The sequence below is a fragment of the Mus caroli genome, unplaced genomic scaffold, assembly GCF_978045245.1.
Source record: "Mus caroli unplaced genomic scaffold, Mus_caroli_1 scaffold_4, whole genome shotgun sequence".
Taxonomy (NCBI): Eukaryota; Metazoa; Chordata; class Mammalia; order Rodentia; family Muridae; genus Mus; species Mus caroli.
In genome coordinates, this window is record NW_028227259.1 from 83,143,729 (window position 1) to 83,159,993 (window position 16,265).

Genomic DNA, 16,265 nt, shown 5'->3' on the forward strand with positions numbered 1-16,265 from the left:
CTTTTCGTCAGGCTCCTCTCCATTTCCATCCCTGTAATTTGTTCAGACAGGAACAATTACAGGTCAGATATGTGACTAAATAGATCTACCTGAAGACCCAGCTCTTGGGAATATACCCAAAAGATGCTCTACCATGCTACAGTGGCACGTGTTCCTCTAGGCCTTATTTGTGATAACCAGAAGCTAGAAATAACCTAGATGTCCCACGACAGAAAAATGGATATGGAAAATGTGGTTCATTTACACAATGCAATACTACTCAGCTATTAAGAATGAGGACATCCTGAGTTTTGCAAGCAAATGGGTGGAACTAGAAAATATTATCCTGAGTGAGATAACTCAGACCCAGAAGGACATGCATGGTATGTACTCACTAATAAGAGGTTATTAGCACCCCCCCAAAACGAAAACAACAACAACAAAAATAAATAAATAAAAACAGCAACAACAACAAGTACAGAATATGGAAGATACAGTCCACAGAACACAAAAAAGCTCAACAAGATGAAGTGCCCAAGTGAGGACCCCTCAGTCCCACTTTTGAGATAGAAGAAAGCAAACACAAATGGGGGGTGTTGGAGAGAGGGGAACCTCATATGGTATTGAGTGAGGGAAAAGGACTGAAGCCCTGAGGGCCAGAAGAAAGAATTGAAATAGGCAACCTCAGGAAATAGAAGTTTGGGAGAAACCCCCATAATGTACCAGAGACCTGGGAATTGAGCAACTCCCAAAACTGAAAGGGAGGGACCTTAGATGAAATGTCACACAGTAGGGAGAGGGAACTTATAGAGCCCACTTTCAGCTGATAGATAGGACATCAAGTGAGGGATAGGGTTACCATCCCAAAGTCACATCTCAAACAGTGCTTCTTCGCTACTCTCTTCTTTGCCCTGAGTGCTTGGGAAGGACTCAGAACTTTGCTCCAAATTCTGATTCTATTTGTGTACTTCTCTAATCAACCCTTGATTTCAAGACAGTCCTCTTCAAAACTCCATCTCTTTAGGCCCACACTTCAAAGTTTCCCTTTGACTTCAGGTTTCACTTAGAGGAAAAGCCAAAATTGTTACCATTGTTAAATGTGTCTTAGTATCAATCCATTTCCCCTCTGATGTACTTTCCTGTGGGTTTTTTGTTTTCTAGTACTTTTTTGGACAATGCTTTTTATATTGACAAAAAAAAATACAACAACAAAACTCTGTCTCAAGAGAATTGTTATTTTATCTCCATTAGATGTCTTCATTGAGTGGTCAATAACAGAAGTATCTGATAAATATGTTCTAAGTAATATATGAGGTTGATTCTACTCAATGGGTAGTGAATTTCTATAGGAGCAGATTCAAAAGGATTGTGAGCATACCTTGAGACGAACATTAAAAGTTCTGTGATAGATACAAGAGTTCTATTCTAACTGTGAGAAGAAGGATGCTATATGACACTAGCTAAACAATTAAGTTCTCAGTGCTACAAAGAGCCCTGATGAATAGGCATTAACAGTCTAAAAGGATATAATGGAGCAGTATGAATTCTTGCTAGTGATTCCCAGGATGCTTCATTCACTTGATCATTTATTCTCCAATGGCATTTTATTACTCAATCATTCTTTTGGGAAATGATGACTGAGATATTATTCTACCTAATGGAATTACAGAGGTCAGCCAAAAATTTGAAAGACTTGGGAGTATTCTAGTGGGATAGATTAAAAATATTTAAAAGAATGTGTGAACAAATCAGTAAATGAATATCAGGTAATAAGATTTAAGTAGATTCTTGGTAAGGTTTGGTTCCTACCATTCTACTTAAATTTACATTATGAATCATCCCCTCCCCAATAACTCCCCATTCCATAGTTTAGTGTGAAGTTCTTATTGCCAGCCATATTGAACACATTCATTCTTTGACACAATGTATTGCTTTGTTCTTCCTGTCATCCTTTAAAAAAAAACTGGCTTCCATGTTGCTTCAATTGGCTACCTTATATTGCTTAATCCTTCCACGTTTTCATTACAAACTCCTTCTTTGCTTTTACCTTCTTACCTACATTTATGGTAGGCATGCTCAGGCTGAGACGTCAGAGATTTTTCTTCTCCTTACATTATTCTTAGTGATCTCATCTGCTACTGTGCCATAAAAATGATTTATTTCCTGATGACTTCCAAATCTATATCCACAGACTTGTCTCTCAAAATTCAGATATATCCATCTTGATATCTATACCCATATATCTAATAGCATTGCAAACATAACAATCTCAAACTTTAGCTTCTGCCATTCTCTACCAATATCCATCAAAATAAGCAATGTGATGTTGCACTAGTAAATAGTCAGTAAATCATAGTGGTCCTGCAAAAGGAAAGGTCATCCCCAGCTTTCCCACATAGACTGGAGCAAATGCCGAACAAGCACAGTCACTCACATACATGAAATGAATCTCAAAACATTTACACAGAGATTTAACCTTTGTCCCAATGAACAAGTGATAAAGATGTTGCATATTTTTGGAGTATCTGCTCTGAGATTGTAGTATAATTACATTTCCAACCTTTACTCCCTCCAAACTATCTTGTGCATTCCTCATTCCTCCTCACTGTCCTTCAAGTAGATTGTGTTCTTTTTCACTAACTGTTGTTGCATGCATAAAATGCAAATAAATAAATAAATAAATATGTATATATATATACATATATATATATGCTTCTAAAATGTAACCTATTAGGTCTGTACAATGCTGTAAATTGCAACAATATAACTTTGACCCCTGCATTTCTAGCTAAATGGAATCACAAAGGCATATAACATTCTAAGAAAGTAGATAAGTCCAATTCTATTTCTTTCTCAGAAGAAAATATAAAGCATTGTATACACACTGACATAAGGCAACCATACCACTTCACACACACACACACACACACACACACACACACACACACACACACACATTTTACCACAGTCTTAACAAGGGGCAGTTTATTTTATTGCCTAAAGCCTTTTTTTATTAAATCATCTTATATCCTCACAACAACTCCTTCCCTCATATCTTGCTAATCTCAAACCTACAAATTCCTTCCCAGTTGCCTCCTACTCATCTTCCCAGAGAAGGAGAGTACCAGCAGGTACCTCTCTACCCTGAAACATCTAGTACCAACAGGAATAGTCACATTCTCTCCCATCTAGGACCAACCAGTAAGTCCAGATAGGGGGAAGGGGGTTCAATGGCAGGGAACAGAGATTGAGACAGACACCACTTCACTTTTTAGGAGATCCACATGAAGATTAAGCTGTATATTATATACAAATGTGTAGGGCATTGTCTTGATCTACCTCCTGCATGCTCACTGATTAGTGGCCTAGTCTCTGTGAGCTTCCATGATCCCATGTTAGTTGACTCTGTAGGTCTTCTTGTGGTGTCCTTGACCCCTCTGATTTGATTGATTATATTCTCCACTCTTTCAAAAGACTTCCAGGGCTCCAACTGAGACATCTGAAGCCCAGGAAGCAGCAATCCATCTAGAGATTAAAATTCCATTTTAGCAAAAAGGAAACCATAACCACAAGAATGTACTGTTTCCTATCAGGCCACCATGATAATTATACTTTCAGGGAGTACAGGGGATCATAGTAGAGAAAGGTCACAGTTTTGGCTAGTGCATCACCATATTATGCCTATATGCCATGAAAGAGAATGCAGATTTTTACTTCTACTAAATGCCAGACAAATGGAATAGAAAACAGCACAAGATGTTTCAATTTTAATGATTTGATTGGGAAAATATGGTAGTCAGTTAATCACATGAGTAAATGTGACCTGCAACTAAGTTATGACACCATCATAGTTGAATGCATATTCTGTGATGACTTTTTCTGCAAATGTTTCTCAGAAGTACAATGAAAGAAAGGTTTATGCTAGTCTTCTAATTGACTGACCCTTTGTCTTGAAAGGATTTTAATTGACCTCTTGATGTCTCTCCCTCTTTGTCTATAGACTTCAAGAAAATACCTTTACAGTATTAAATGTGAAATGAAGAAAAGTGACTATATCTACAAATCAAAAACAGAGAACAAAACAAAACTCAGAAATAATAGACTAGTTTCTCATGGTAACAAGAGGAAAAAGATGGAAAAGAAAGGAAGAAAAACTGACTGCTTCCTTTTTTTTTTCCCATTTCTGTGAATTCTACTTTCATCAACTCCACTTCTCCCAAGGGTAATCATAACTTCCTTTCCTTCTATCCTTACAGATTTAACTAGTTCAAATAGTGTTCATGTGTGTTTATGTATGTGTGTGGATGTGGGTGAGGGATGGGTGTATGTGTTCATTGATGTGGAGGATGGAGGTTGATGTCAGGTATCCTCCTTTATGGATGTTTAAGACATAGTCTCTCACTGTATCTGGAGCCAACCCATTTTAATTGACTAGCTAGCCAACAAGACCTCTGGATCATTCTGCCTATTTCCCTAGTGCTGGGGATTCAGTGACACATTTAGGTATTAATGTGGTAGCTGAAGATTTGAACTCTGGTCCTCATGCATGAATAGCATGTATTTTATCTGCTGAGCCATCTCATCATGCAAAATTTTCAGAACAAGTTACTTTCTGTTTCCAAATATTTTCATGCTGAAAAGACAGTTCTCTAAGTTTTGCAACAGCCAAATCATTTTTTATTTAAAAACATTTTAATATTTTTATATAAACTGTAACAATAAAAATTCTGTTAATATTTAATGAAAATAATATTATTCATAAAGAAAATTAGTTTTGATTCTAAGGAGCAAGCAATTAACTATAAGCTAAATCTGCTAGTTTCCTGTGCAATCAAACAATAAAAGATTGTCTCTGACACATAGGTAATGACACAATGTTCAAGTTTATTTTATTTTCATTGTTTCTACCATTTGTAATTTTCTGTAAACACAATGAAGCTTATAGCCTGCTCCTATCTTTAATCTGATAACTTGAGGTTAAGGAAAGCTACTATTGAGTATACCACCCACAGCACCAGAATCTGATTACCCCTAATTATCACTGCATGTTCTTTTTTTGTAAATTATAATACCACATCTACACTTATTACATTAAACCAAAAGGCTATTTATAATTATCCTTATTTTATAAAAAATAATCATTTATAAATGAAGAAACAAGGACTCCAAGCATTTAAGGAAGCAAAGATTAAATAGCTATGACAGAAAAGATTATATCTGTTTAGTTGAGTTTTCTACCTTCAGTCTTGAGCAAAGATCTAGGTATGCTCTAAGTCACTATTTTTTTAAATGAATCTTCATGCTGAAATCTAAAGGCAGGCTTATAGACATCAGAAGTTCACTATCTCTTCTAGTCTATAATATAATATTTAAATTAAATTAACAAAAAATCATGCATGTGATGAGGTGGAAGAAAGTGTCTACTGTGCTAGCTTTTAGGAAGCCAAGAACTATATGTTCCCATTTTTATTTCTGTCTTATAGTAAGCCATGCTACAGGACTAGCAAGGGGAGCTGGACATGGCCATCTCTAGCATGTCCTATGAATGAAGTGACTGCAGTGACTGTGTTGTGGTTTAGATAAAGTGTGGATGGGGTGCAGGAGTGGGTGTGGCTGGGAACATCCTACAGCTACCCTCATTGCTAATTTATATTATAGTTCTCTGGATCGGTAATTGCTACTTTTTGTAGTCAAGTATTACCAGAAATAAGACCAGTTGAGTATTACTAGAGTTTGATATTTGAAGCATAAGACCTAAATTCATCTAGTTAATTCCAGAGCTTTCTGCCTGAATATTGCATTTTTTTTTTTTTACTATCTTTGCCTAGTATTAACTGCCAACTATTTACCAACCATTTCTATATCACAAAAAGAAATGAAAGAAAAGCACAAGTTGTGGAGTACTTTAGTCAGACTACTCTTTTCCAGTCATAAAAATGTGAGAACTCGGAGTGTCATCTCTTGGTCATATTTTATTTTCAGATCAAAATGTCCATATTCATTATTGTCTGTTTGAAATGTCCGGAATCATCTCACATGATTTCAGAAAATGAGCTGTCAATGTTGGTTTGTCTTGTGGGAAACAGTCCAAAAGTATCCTGTTGGGCTACTTAAATTCAGTCATGCATAATTTACTGGATAATCACTAGTGTCCTAATCAATACCTCTATCTACCTGCTCACTGCTCACTAATCCAGTCTAGGAATTATGTGACTTCCTAAAGACTCAAGAAAATTATCCTCCCCCAAGCAAAACAGAGGTCTGTCTTTTTTGAACTTGTTTCCAAACCTATCACCTCCTCCTGACTTAATCTGAAGTTGATGTCCTCAGAAAAGGGTATTTTTAAATTTTACTTCATTTGCTTCCTTGTATGGAAAATACGATTTATAAAAAGTGGGTGATCTACAGCCTTTAAATTAGTAAGTAATGACAAACACCAAACTAACAGCTTCTGTTTTGCCGAGGTCAACTCCATATCTCTATGATCTGACTTGATCTCTTTCTAAATCCTTCCCAGAACTAGTTGTGACCCAAAATTAATGCTGTGAGCCCAACAAAAATCCACATGAAGTTTCAGGAGGTGTGTCCTTTGGGAAAGAACCGTGTCATGGCAGGGATCTCTCATGAGTAGAGACAGTGGGTGTATTAAGTCTACCCTAGGGAGAAAGTTCTGAAGTGTTTTCTATTATGTGAAGGTTCAAAAGGCATGAGCAGATTATAACCTGAGACAGAGCTTGATGAGAACCTGACCACACTGACCCTTCATCAGGGACCTCCACTTTCTTTTATTTATTTATTTATTTATTTATTTATTTATTTATTTATTTATTATATGTAAGTACACTGTAGCTGTCTTTAGACACTCCAGAAGAGGGCGCCAGATCTCGTTACGGATGATTGTGAGCCACCATGTGGTTGCTGGGATTTGAACTCTGTTCCTTCGGAAGAGCAGTCGGGTGCTCTTACCCACTGAGCCATCTCACCAGCCCCGGACCTCCACTTTCAAAATCATCCCTGCCTGGGAAATAAATAACCGTATATGACTGAGGCTAATATATTACTATATCATACAGAGTACTGACAATGGCAGTTTCTACAATTGAAAGAGCAAAGCGTGATTCCATATTAGCAAATGCCAGACCTGCTCTGTTTGGGGCAGGAGTTTGATGGCTGGGGAAGAATTTTGAAGTCACTTTTGCTATTCACTATCTTTCTAAGCTGTTCACAATCTCAATTTCCTTGTATCTCCTCATCTCAGAGCCTCCTTTTGCAGGAGATTCTACACACTGAGTAGATGAAGATGTGACAAATGATCAATGCAGAAACTTCAGAGTCTTTAGCCCTAAATCATAACTTACCTTCCAAAGGCTCATGGATCACAGTGGAAGAAGGAAGAGAAAGAATAGGAGAGTCAGAAGCAGACTACTACATGTTTGCCAAACACATCAGGATGGTTGTAAGCATGATTTTACAGCAGCAGACACAGCAAGCACAAGACCTTCACAAGCTAAGACTGAGAAAATTCGAGCATGGAGAAAATGACACCCTTTACTAAAGAGCCATTGCAACTGATAACCTCTGTAAGACAGTGAGCGGGTGTTTTTTAAGGATGTGCCAGTGCCTGGCTAATACAGAAGTGGATGCTCACAGTCAGCTATTGGATGGAACACAGGGCCCACAATAGAGGAACTAGAAAAAGTACCCAAGGAGCTAAAGGGATCTGCAACCCTATAGGAGGAACAGCAATATGAACTAACCAGTACCCCCAGAGTTCATGTCTCTAGTTGCATATGTAGCAGAAGATGGCCTAGTCGGCCATCATTGAGAGGAGAGGTCCTTGGTCTTTCAAAGATCACATGCCCTAGTACAGGGGAATGCCAGGGCCAGGAAGCGGGAGTGCATAGGTTGGGGAGCAGGGAGCAGGGAGGTTATAGGGGACTTTCAGGATAGCATTTGAAATGTAAATGAAGAAAATATCTAATAAAAATATTTAAAAGATGCAGACTCTGGTGATTGACAGCATTCCACAAAGCTGCATATCCTAGAGTAGATAGGCAGTACAAAATGGACTCGAAGTTTTGCTTTGTACACACACACACACACACCTAGTAGAAATTAATGAACTAAAGATAATAAATTTACAAGGTATGAGTATATCAGAGATTTTTGAGGGAAACGTGGAAAAGGACAAAATTTAAAATAATTACTGTGCTAGAGAGATGGCTCAGAAGTCCTGAGTTCAATTCCCAGCAACCACATGGTGGCTCACAACCATCTGTAATGGGATCAGATGTGCTCTTCTGGTGTGTCTGAAGACAGCTACTGTGTACTCATATGCATAAGGTAAATAAATAAATCTAAAAGCTATAATAAAATAATTACAATGTTTAAAATAAGAGAAATAATTTAAACTAAAGGAGTTCAGTTTTAAAAAGGAAGCAAAATGTTTGATGGTAGAAAAAGTGGAGAAGATACGTTGTACAAATTCTAAAAGAACAAGTAATTGAGGAAAACTGAGATTAAGAAGAAAAAAAGAACAGCAGGTGTCAGAAGTTAATGGCCATGTTAGTAATGCTTATAAAATGCAAATGAATATGTTTTGAGCAAAGAATTCAAATTGTACTTTATAATTTTAACTCTATAAGGAATATTAGATATCATTATTCACAAAACAAGTATAGAAGGCAGATCTTGTGAGCTTATCTTATAGATCCTCCTCTATATTACAAGTAAGTACAATGGCCTAACAGAGCATGTTCTTTTCCTTCCCTCAGGCTCCACCTAGCACATCTTCTCTTCATGGAGCTAAGTATAGAGCTCCGGCTTCCTCACTCACGCCTCTGTCTAAATTCAGCGTGAGTTCCATACTCTCTGTCAGCTTTGAGTTTGTGTCCCTACATTGGAGATTCATTGTTTATTCCACCAAAACCAACTGAGCTACAAAAGTCCAGAGCTTCCTATCATATCTTTCATATGTAATTCTGTTTATTTGCTTTGTTACCAGGTATATTTGGTTTCGCACAAGACTAGATTTCACATCTTTGAAAATAATATTGTAAGAGATCACAATTTTTGTTTTATTCAGAATAATTCAGATTGAATCAAGAGCAAAACCCACAGCATAAGTATTAAGTCCAGATTATTCTAGAGTTCTCATTGCAGGAAAAAATAAATGAAGGCAATCCTATGTGATAAAAATAATGGTGAATAAATATATAGCATATGAAGCGATTAGTGTTCTACTTATGGTTAGTTGAGTTAGTTTCATTCCTTTACTGTTTAGGAGGCAGCCTGCAACCTAGATTTGTGATCTCCAAGGAACTAAGGTTCTTTAAATAAAGATTAAATTAGATGCCTCAGCTGATTCCAGTGTTTAAGAAAATTTATTTCTATGTTTTCCTAATTTTCTAAATCATATTCAGTTTAGAGGCTAGCATCTCAGATACTGTTCATTTTATAATTTAAATAGGTAATTGAATAAACTGCAACTAAGAATTAATTAAATCTCTAAAATGATATCGCTCAGTCCTCTTCTTGCCTGAATCAGACTGGGAGAAGCATTAACTCCAAGAAGAGAAGATGAGTAGGAGAGAGTGTTCAGTTCATTTTCACATTAACCTGTCGGCCAGTGGAAATGACTCTATGGGCTTGGGTTGGCCTGCAGCCAGGTTCTTGATTCTGTTAATAGAGAAAACATCTGTTTACCTTAATGTATTAGTTTCCTCTGTTTTGAGAACATTAACATGAACTGCTGTGCACAGGTACTGCAGAAGGAATAAATAGTAATTTGATTTCAGAGTCAAAGTTACATAGAAATCTTGCTCTGTGATTCCCATACTAAACTGTTCCCTGCATTTGGAGATGAAGAATTGCAGACAGGCCAAGGACTGACAATGCTTCATTAATTCTGAATAATACTTCCTCTAGTCTTGAGTGAAATCAGAAGATTTTACACTCTTATGAAATTGCCTGAAATGAAGCAATTAATAAGAAAAACATATACACGGCGAACAGTTAATCAGCAAATTCCACAAAATCACCTATCATGCAATTGTATCCCTTCTGAAATTATCTCATCAAATCCATCCGGAAGGATTTGTGCATCTAAAAGAGATACTTGACTTATGTATTTTACGGAGGCCATCTTAAATTCAAGGATGAAACTAAAGAGCCATCATTGGAAACAGATGAAGATTCGCAAATCGCACAAAGGTGTGAGATAATGACATGTTCTGAAGAAAGGACAAGGGAATATCTTCAAAAACCAAGAGCGACATGTTCTTATAAAGGACACAACATGGCCAAATTCTTGCATGATCTTGAATAATTATGCAAACCTTTATAAATAGTGATTGGTTATTGAAGTAAAAAGGAAACCAGTTGGAGTTTCTATAGAGAAGATGAATACTCAAATGTAGATATGGTCTCTGCTTTGTGACACGGGCTAATCAAAAACCTTCTTGCTCACCACAGAAAGAACCAGGACATGAACTGAAGCTATAAAAGTTTTATGGATCTTCTCCACAGCTACCACATTTCTCCTTGCAGTAAGCTTGATAACAGAAAGCAAAGTGTGATACCAAGACACAAAAGCACTGTGCAAACTTATATTAGTTTACCTGCCTGCTCAAAGAATACTTTGACAGGTGTGCTATCTTCAGGTTTGGGGGAAGGTGAAGTGTTTCTCTATGCAGTGTCGCAAGTATGCTACATAAATGAGGTTTCGTAAGTATGCCTATCTGATGGACACAATTGACTATAAAATAATTAGGCTCTGCTGTGCAGTTGTTGTTCTGTGGAAGAAAGCAGGACTTCCAAACATTCAACAGAAAAGTGATTATTTGGCCTGATTTAAGGCACATTTTCTCCTTCCATCTTCTACTGTGCAGCAAAAGTTTTCTAAAAATGTCATGTTAAACCTGTAATGGGAATATTGTCTACTCAAAGGATTTTTTATGTTTTTTCATTTATCTTTCTTTTCACACTTATTTTTCTGATTAAGTCTCTTCGTTCCACAACATTTTCGACCTCAGATAGATAGATTGCAGACATCAGTGAAAATACCATGAATTTCTTATGTCCTAGATACATGTTACTGAGCAAAAAATATGTAAGATATGAGGTTTAGGGAGAAAAACATCAAGTAGCAGTTTTTAGTATTTATTTTCTGCTTAACAATATTTTAATAAAAACTGTAGCCCTGTCTATTATAAAGACTAACCATCAGAGACCACTGAACTTATTAGCATGACACTCCAAGAGCATAACAGTATCTTTTCCAGTATCCCGATAGAACATCAAAGAAGTGTTTAACATCTGTGAACGTTGTGAGCTTTATCAGATACTTCTGCTGAGCCAAACACAAAGTCAAATACCTAATCGAAAGGAAAACGTTTATTTACAATATTTTCAGTTCTATACCCAATCCTGTTTGCAAAATTATTAAATGCTGATTATCTAAAGTTTGACAAATTTTAGCAATCATCAGAACTCATTACCATACTCGTTTTGACATTCTGCTTATTAAAAATACATTTTATATGAAAATGTCTTTATTATACATATCAAAAGGATACTTAATATTCACCATTTAGCATGAAAACATGCTTCTTAATATACCAAGGGATGGTCTGGGTTTCCCAGCTCATAAAACTTCTTGAATGTAAATCAAAATTCATTCCTTGGCAATTTTTTTTTTATTCCCTAATGTTACAACTTTAAATTAGTTCTCTGTTTTTAAGTTTGGTCATGACTCTAGGAAAGAAAATTAAGAACCTTAAGCTATAGCTTCAATTCATCTTGATTAGTATTCATTTTAAGAGAAAAATATCTCTATCTTGACTTCTTCAACTCTATTTTGGGGTGGTTATTACAATTGTATAATCTTACATACAAATCTGAGGTCTTCTATATTCAGTTTCTTCATATGAACAAAACTTAACTATCTCTCTTTCTCTGATCCTCCTCGAATTTTGTAAAAGAATAAGGAATTTGGAATGTCTGAGTGCTGCCATTGTTCAGTGCCTGGGTTTCTTCAAAGAACACCACAGACTGTGCACTGGTGCTTTGAGGTCTCTCTGTTTCCTAGTTGCCTTTGGAATCCCCAGGGATGAACCATTTAAATCTATATTTCTTTAATTCGGAGCCAAAATTACTTTCTGCTGTTTTGTTGGCCTCATTTGTGGTGCTAGAAAATTATCTTCTCTTAATTAAGGAAATCACACTGTTACCTTGAAAGGGAAAAAAGACCAACCTAAAATTCAGGTAGTTCCAAAAAGTTTTGGATCTTATTCTGGCCAATATTTAAAAAAAATATTTAAAGACTACTTAAACCTTTTCATAAAATGGAGTGGAGAGAGTCAGAAGTGGATAAAGAGGAAATAAACTAATTTTAACGGCAATATTTGACATAAGATTGAATATACTATTTATCTGGAAAAAAAGAAAAAAAAAACCACTAGATTAACTTTCAAGAAAGTTGACACACGTTTTTGAGACTATAAAATTGTTCGTTTAACTACCATGCATCTATTTATCCTATTAGTTTATGTTACATTCAATCATTTCATTTTAACTCTCTCCAGATAAAGGTATTATGTATACTAAGTATTTAAGCAGTTTGTTTCATATATTATTCTCTTACACAGGTCTGTGGTGATCTTTATTCTCTTCTTTTCACAATCCCAGGTCTTTAATGAAGTTCTCTCTCTTTTTTTTCCTATAATTTTTATTAGGTATTTTCTTTATTTACATTTCAAATGTTATCCCCTTTCCTAGTTTCTCCTCTGAAAACTCCCTATCCCCTCCTACCTCCCCCTGCTCACCAACCCACCCACTCCTGCTTCCTGGGCCTGGAGCTCTCCTATACTGGGACATAGAACCTTAGTGAAGTCTTCTTAAGTATTGTTTAATGGATAATTCTGTTGTGGGGGGCATTTCCAATGAATCTTGTGATCTGGATAGAAATATTCCAGGAGTTGCATTATCCACTATAGGAAACAATGGTTATTGTGGTTACTTGAAATATAGCTAGTCCACCCAAAACACTTGATGTTTACTTTTGTTTAAACTTAATTGTCCTAATTTAAAATGGTCAAATATCCATAAGAACTGTGAGATTGGGCAGAGAAGAGTTAAAAGTTCCCCCTAAAATCTGTGGTAGGTCAATCACACATGATTATTTTAAAACAAATAAAGATTCATATTTCATGATAATATTTTTTAGGTTTAATATGCACAAGTATCTCCTGCTGAAAATTGCATTTACTTATCTCTTTCAGGACGCACTATCAGCAACACAAGATATCATGGCAGTTTAAAATTCTCATCTATGCCTTGTCGTACTGACATCCTCTTAGGAACAGAGCACTTTAGTGAAATTACTAGGTCAGCACACTTGTGAATAACATTTTAAATCAGAAATCAAGATACTTCATTAAGCTTGGGCAGATTTTAATAGCATAAAGATAGATTGGCTTGTGCCAAGATTTAAAATAAACATTTTATAGATGAATTATGCCTCAGAGTGTTTAAACATAGATGATCTACATACAGAGTCAATTCTTAATTATCCTTCTCAATCTTCCTTGAATAGAAAAATCTTACCTCAGGCTCTTTGCTCTGGCTACCTGCTTGCTCTTCTGTGTCTCCAAAGACCTACAGGCCTGACTACCCCTCCTCTTCCAAAGCTGCAGTATTGAAAACCTGTTAGTGAAATCAGCACAAATCACACCTTTCTATTCAATAAGCATCCCACTTACCCTTCAACACTTCCCAGTCCCCCTGTCTGCCTCTATTTCACCATATTATTTATTGGTTATAATACCTGTCATTTTATATAATGTATTTAACTAATTTATTTGTTATCTCTAGATATTAAATTCATGGGGTCTTATTTCTCTTTTCTCTCACTGAACATCACCAGCTGCAACACTGAGCCAGGTTGTTAAGAACCCATATTAAACATGCGATACCATCCAAATGACTTAGTGAATGTCTAATTCATGGACTGAAAGTAGTAAACTCTTTTATGCAAGAAGCCAGATAATGTGTATTTCATGATTTACAGAAAGCATACGTTCTCTGTCATGAATTCTTTACAAACTGTAAAAACTTTCTTAGCTGGCAGAGAATATAAAAACAAACTAAGGGCCAGCTATAACCCACAGGCTATAATTTGCCAACTCCTGGTTCAATATAACAGAGATATGTAGTGATAGAATACCCAAAGGATACCTAATCCTAGAGGTGTGTGTATTTGACACTGTTGTGCCCATACTTGGTCCACCTGCCTTCTATGAAGGAGGAAGCATGCATTGATCATCAGCTCAGCCACTTTGGAAAACCGCATCCCTTCCCCAGTCTTTGAAAATTGTTATTCTCAGTCTCTCATAAAACATTAATGCAAAATGATGCTTATTCCATAGTTTTGGTAATAGATCATGAACTCCATTTAAGAAACCAAATAAAGGGTTATTGACTTTTATGTTCCCCAAATGTTCACAGAACTGATTTTTACACACAAACTTTGAGAGCTCAGGAAATCACTGAAATATCTTATGAAGGCTTTCTTCTCTTTAGAGGTGCTGTCACTTATTGCTCCCGATTGTAGATCTAATAGGATCAAAATATTTGCTCTAAATAGTCTTTCCATTTAACCTGTCTGTCACAGAAAACTAGAATGAAGAACTGAACTCAGTGACGTTGGAGAATATGTGAAAGCGTGTGTTCTGTCCTAACTTCAGGCATACTATTTCCGTGGCAATTGACATTTTAGCATAGAGAGGAAAAAATATTACTTTCTTATGCTTTTATCAATCAATTTCATAATATCCTCAGATTCTTCTAAGTCAGGGTGGTCTGTATTCTTCCATTTTAGCCATTAAAATCCTTAGTGTAACCTGAGTCAAAACACCATTTCTATTGAATGTCATTGAAAAGTATAGGATTCACCAACTTTTCTCTGTATCTTCCTAATACAAACTACTACCAACCTCATAAATATATGTTCAGTTTTAGAGGAATTAAGGTAGCCATTTTATTAATATTCAAGTGTTATGTCGGAGGTCCTGAAGACATAACTCACCTCAGATAAGCCACCCATGACACACAATACTACTGATTTTTCCAAAGTGTAAAAGTACAGAACAATGAGTTTATTGAGATTAATTACAAGAATATGGGTACAGGGTTCTTTACCATGAGAGTTATCAAAAGGATACTGGCTGCAGCCTGGCTGTTACTCAGGAGAACTATGCAGCAGTTCTCAGAGGCCCTCTAGGTAGTAGGTGTCTTCTATGCTCTTCAGAAATAGTTTCCTACTTCCATTACACCAGTGAGTAGCTCTCTACGAATCTTGTAAGCTTCAGCTTCCCCAGACATGTGAGGTTTTGTTGTTGTTGTTGTTGTTGTTGTTTTGAACTCCATCCTCATAAGCCTTCCAATTCTATCTAGATGGGGATGTTTCAATTCCAAGGAAATGGACTTACAAAACTGTCAACTCTATAAGTTTAGATACTGTGCTGTGCCTTTCTGTAGGTCTCAGCTGTGAAGTCTAGGGCTGCATCAATCTCATACTGTTGGGGCTGATGATAATTTGTTAGTGAAAACATTTCTAATCATTCCCTTTCCAAACTCTTGTATTATGTAAAAATAAATAAATAAATAAATAAATAAATAAATAAATAACAAAAATTGGGTTCATTCATCTAATCAGATTGTGCCCACTAGCATTTAGATGGGCATTTGTGAATGTTCATGGAATAGGAAGCTCACAGAGGAAATTTGACATCCTCCTGCCAAAGAATGTCAGGGAGCGTGTTGTTCATAGAAGCACCATTTTTCAAGTGTGTGTCTCTGCAGAGCACAGTAAATAGTGACAACCACTGATCTAGAGAAATGATCTCTCCTGCATGAAAAACACATTCCATATCCATAATAAGTAATGGGGCTGCACACATTCAGTGGTGTTAGTGTACACTCTGTGCATTAATTCCCAGGGACTTATGTAGTAAATCAAATGCTTTGGCTCAAGAATATATAAGCTTAAAATGGTTATTTTTGTCTAGTTAATCACAGATTACTTAGCCTGCTAAGAGGGAAATGAAGATAAAGTTGTGGCAAAAATTGTCCAGATTAGCAATGTCAAGGTCAAATTGCCATGCACTGTTAGGAATTGCTGGAAGTTAAATTAAGAAGAAAAGCTGTGACAGACATGGGAGACTGACAGTCTCTTGTATAGATATGGATTGTTACCAAAATAAAATAAGACAGAACAAATCCTGATT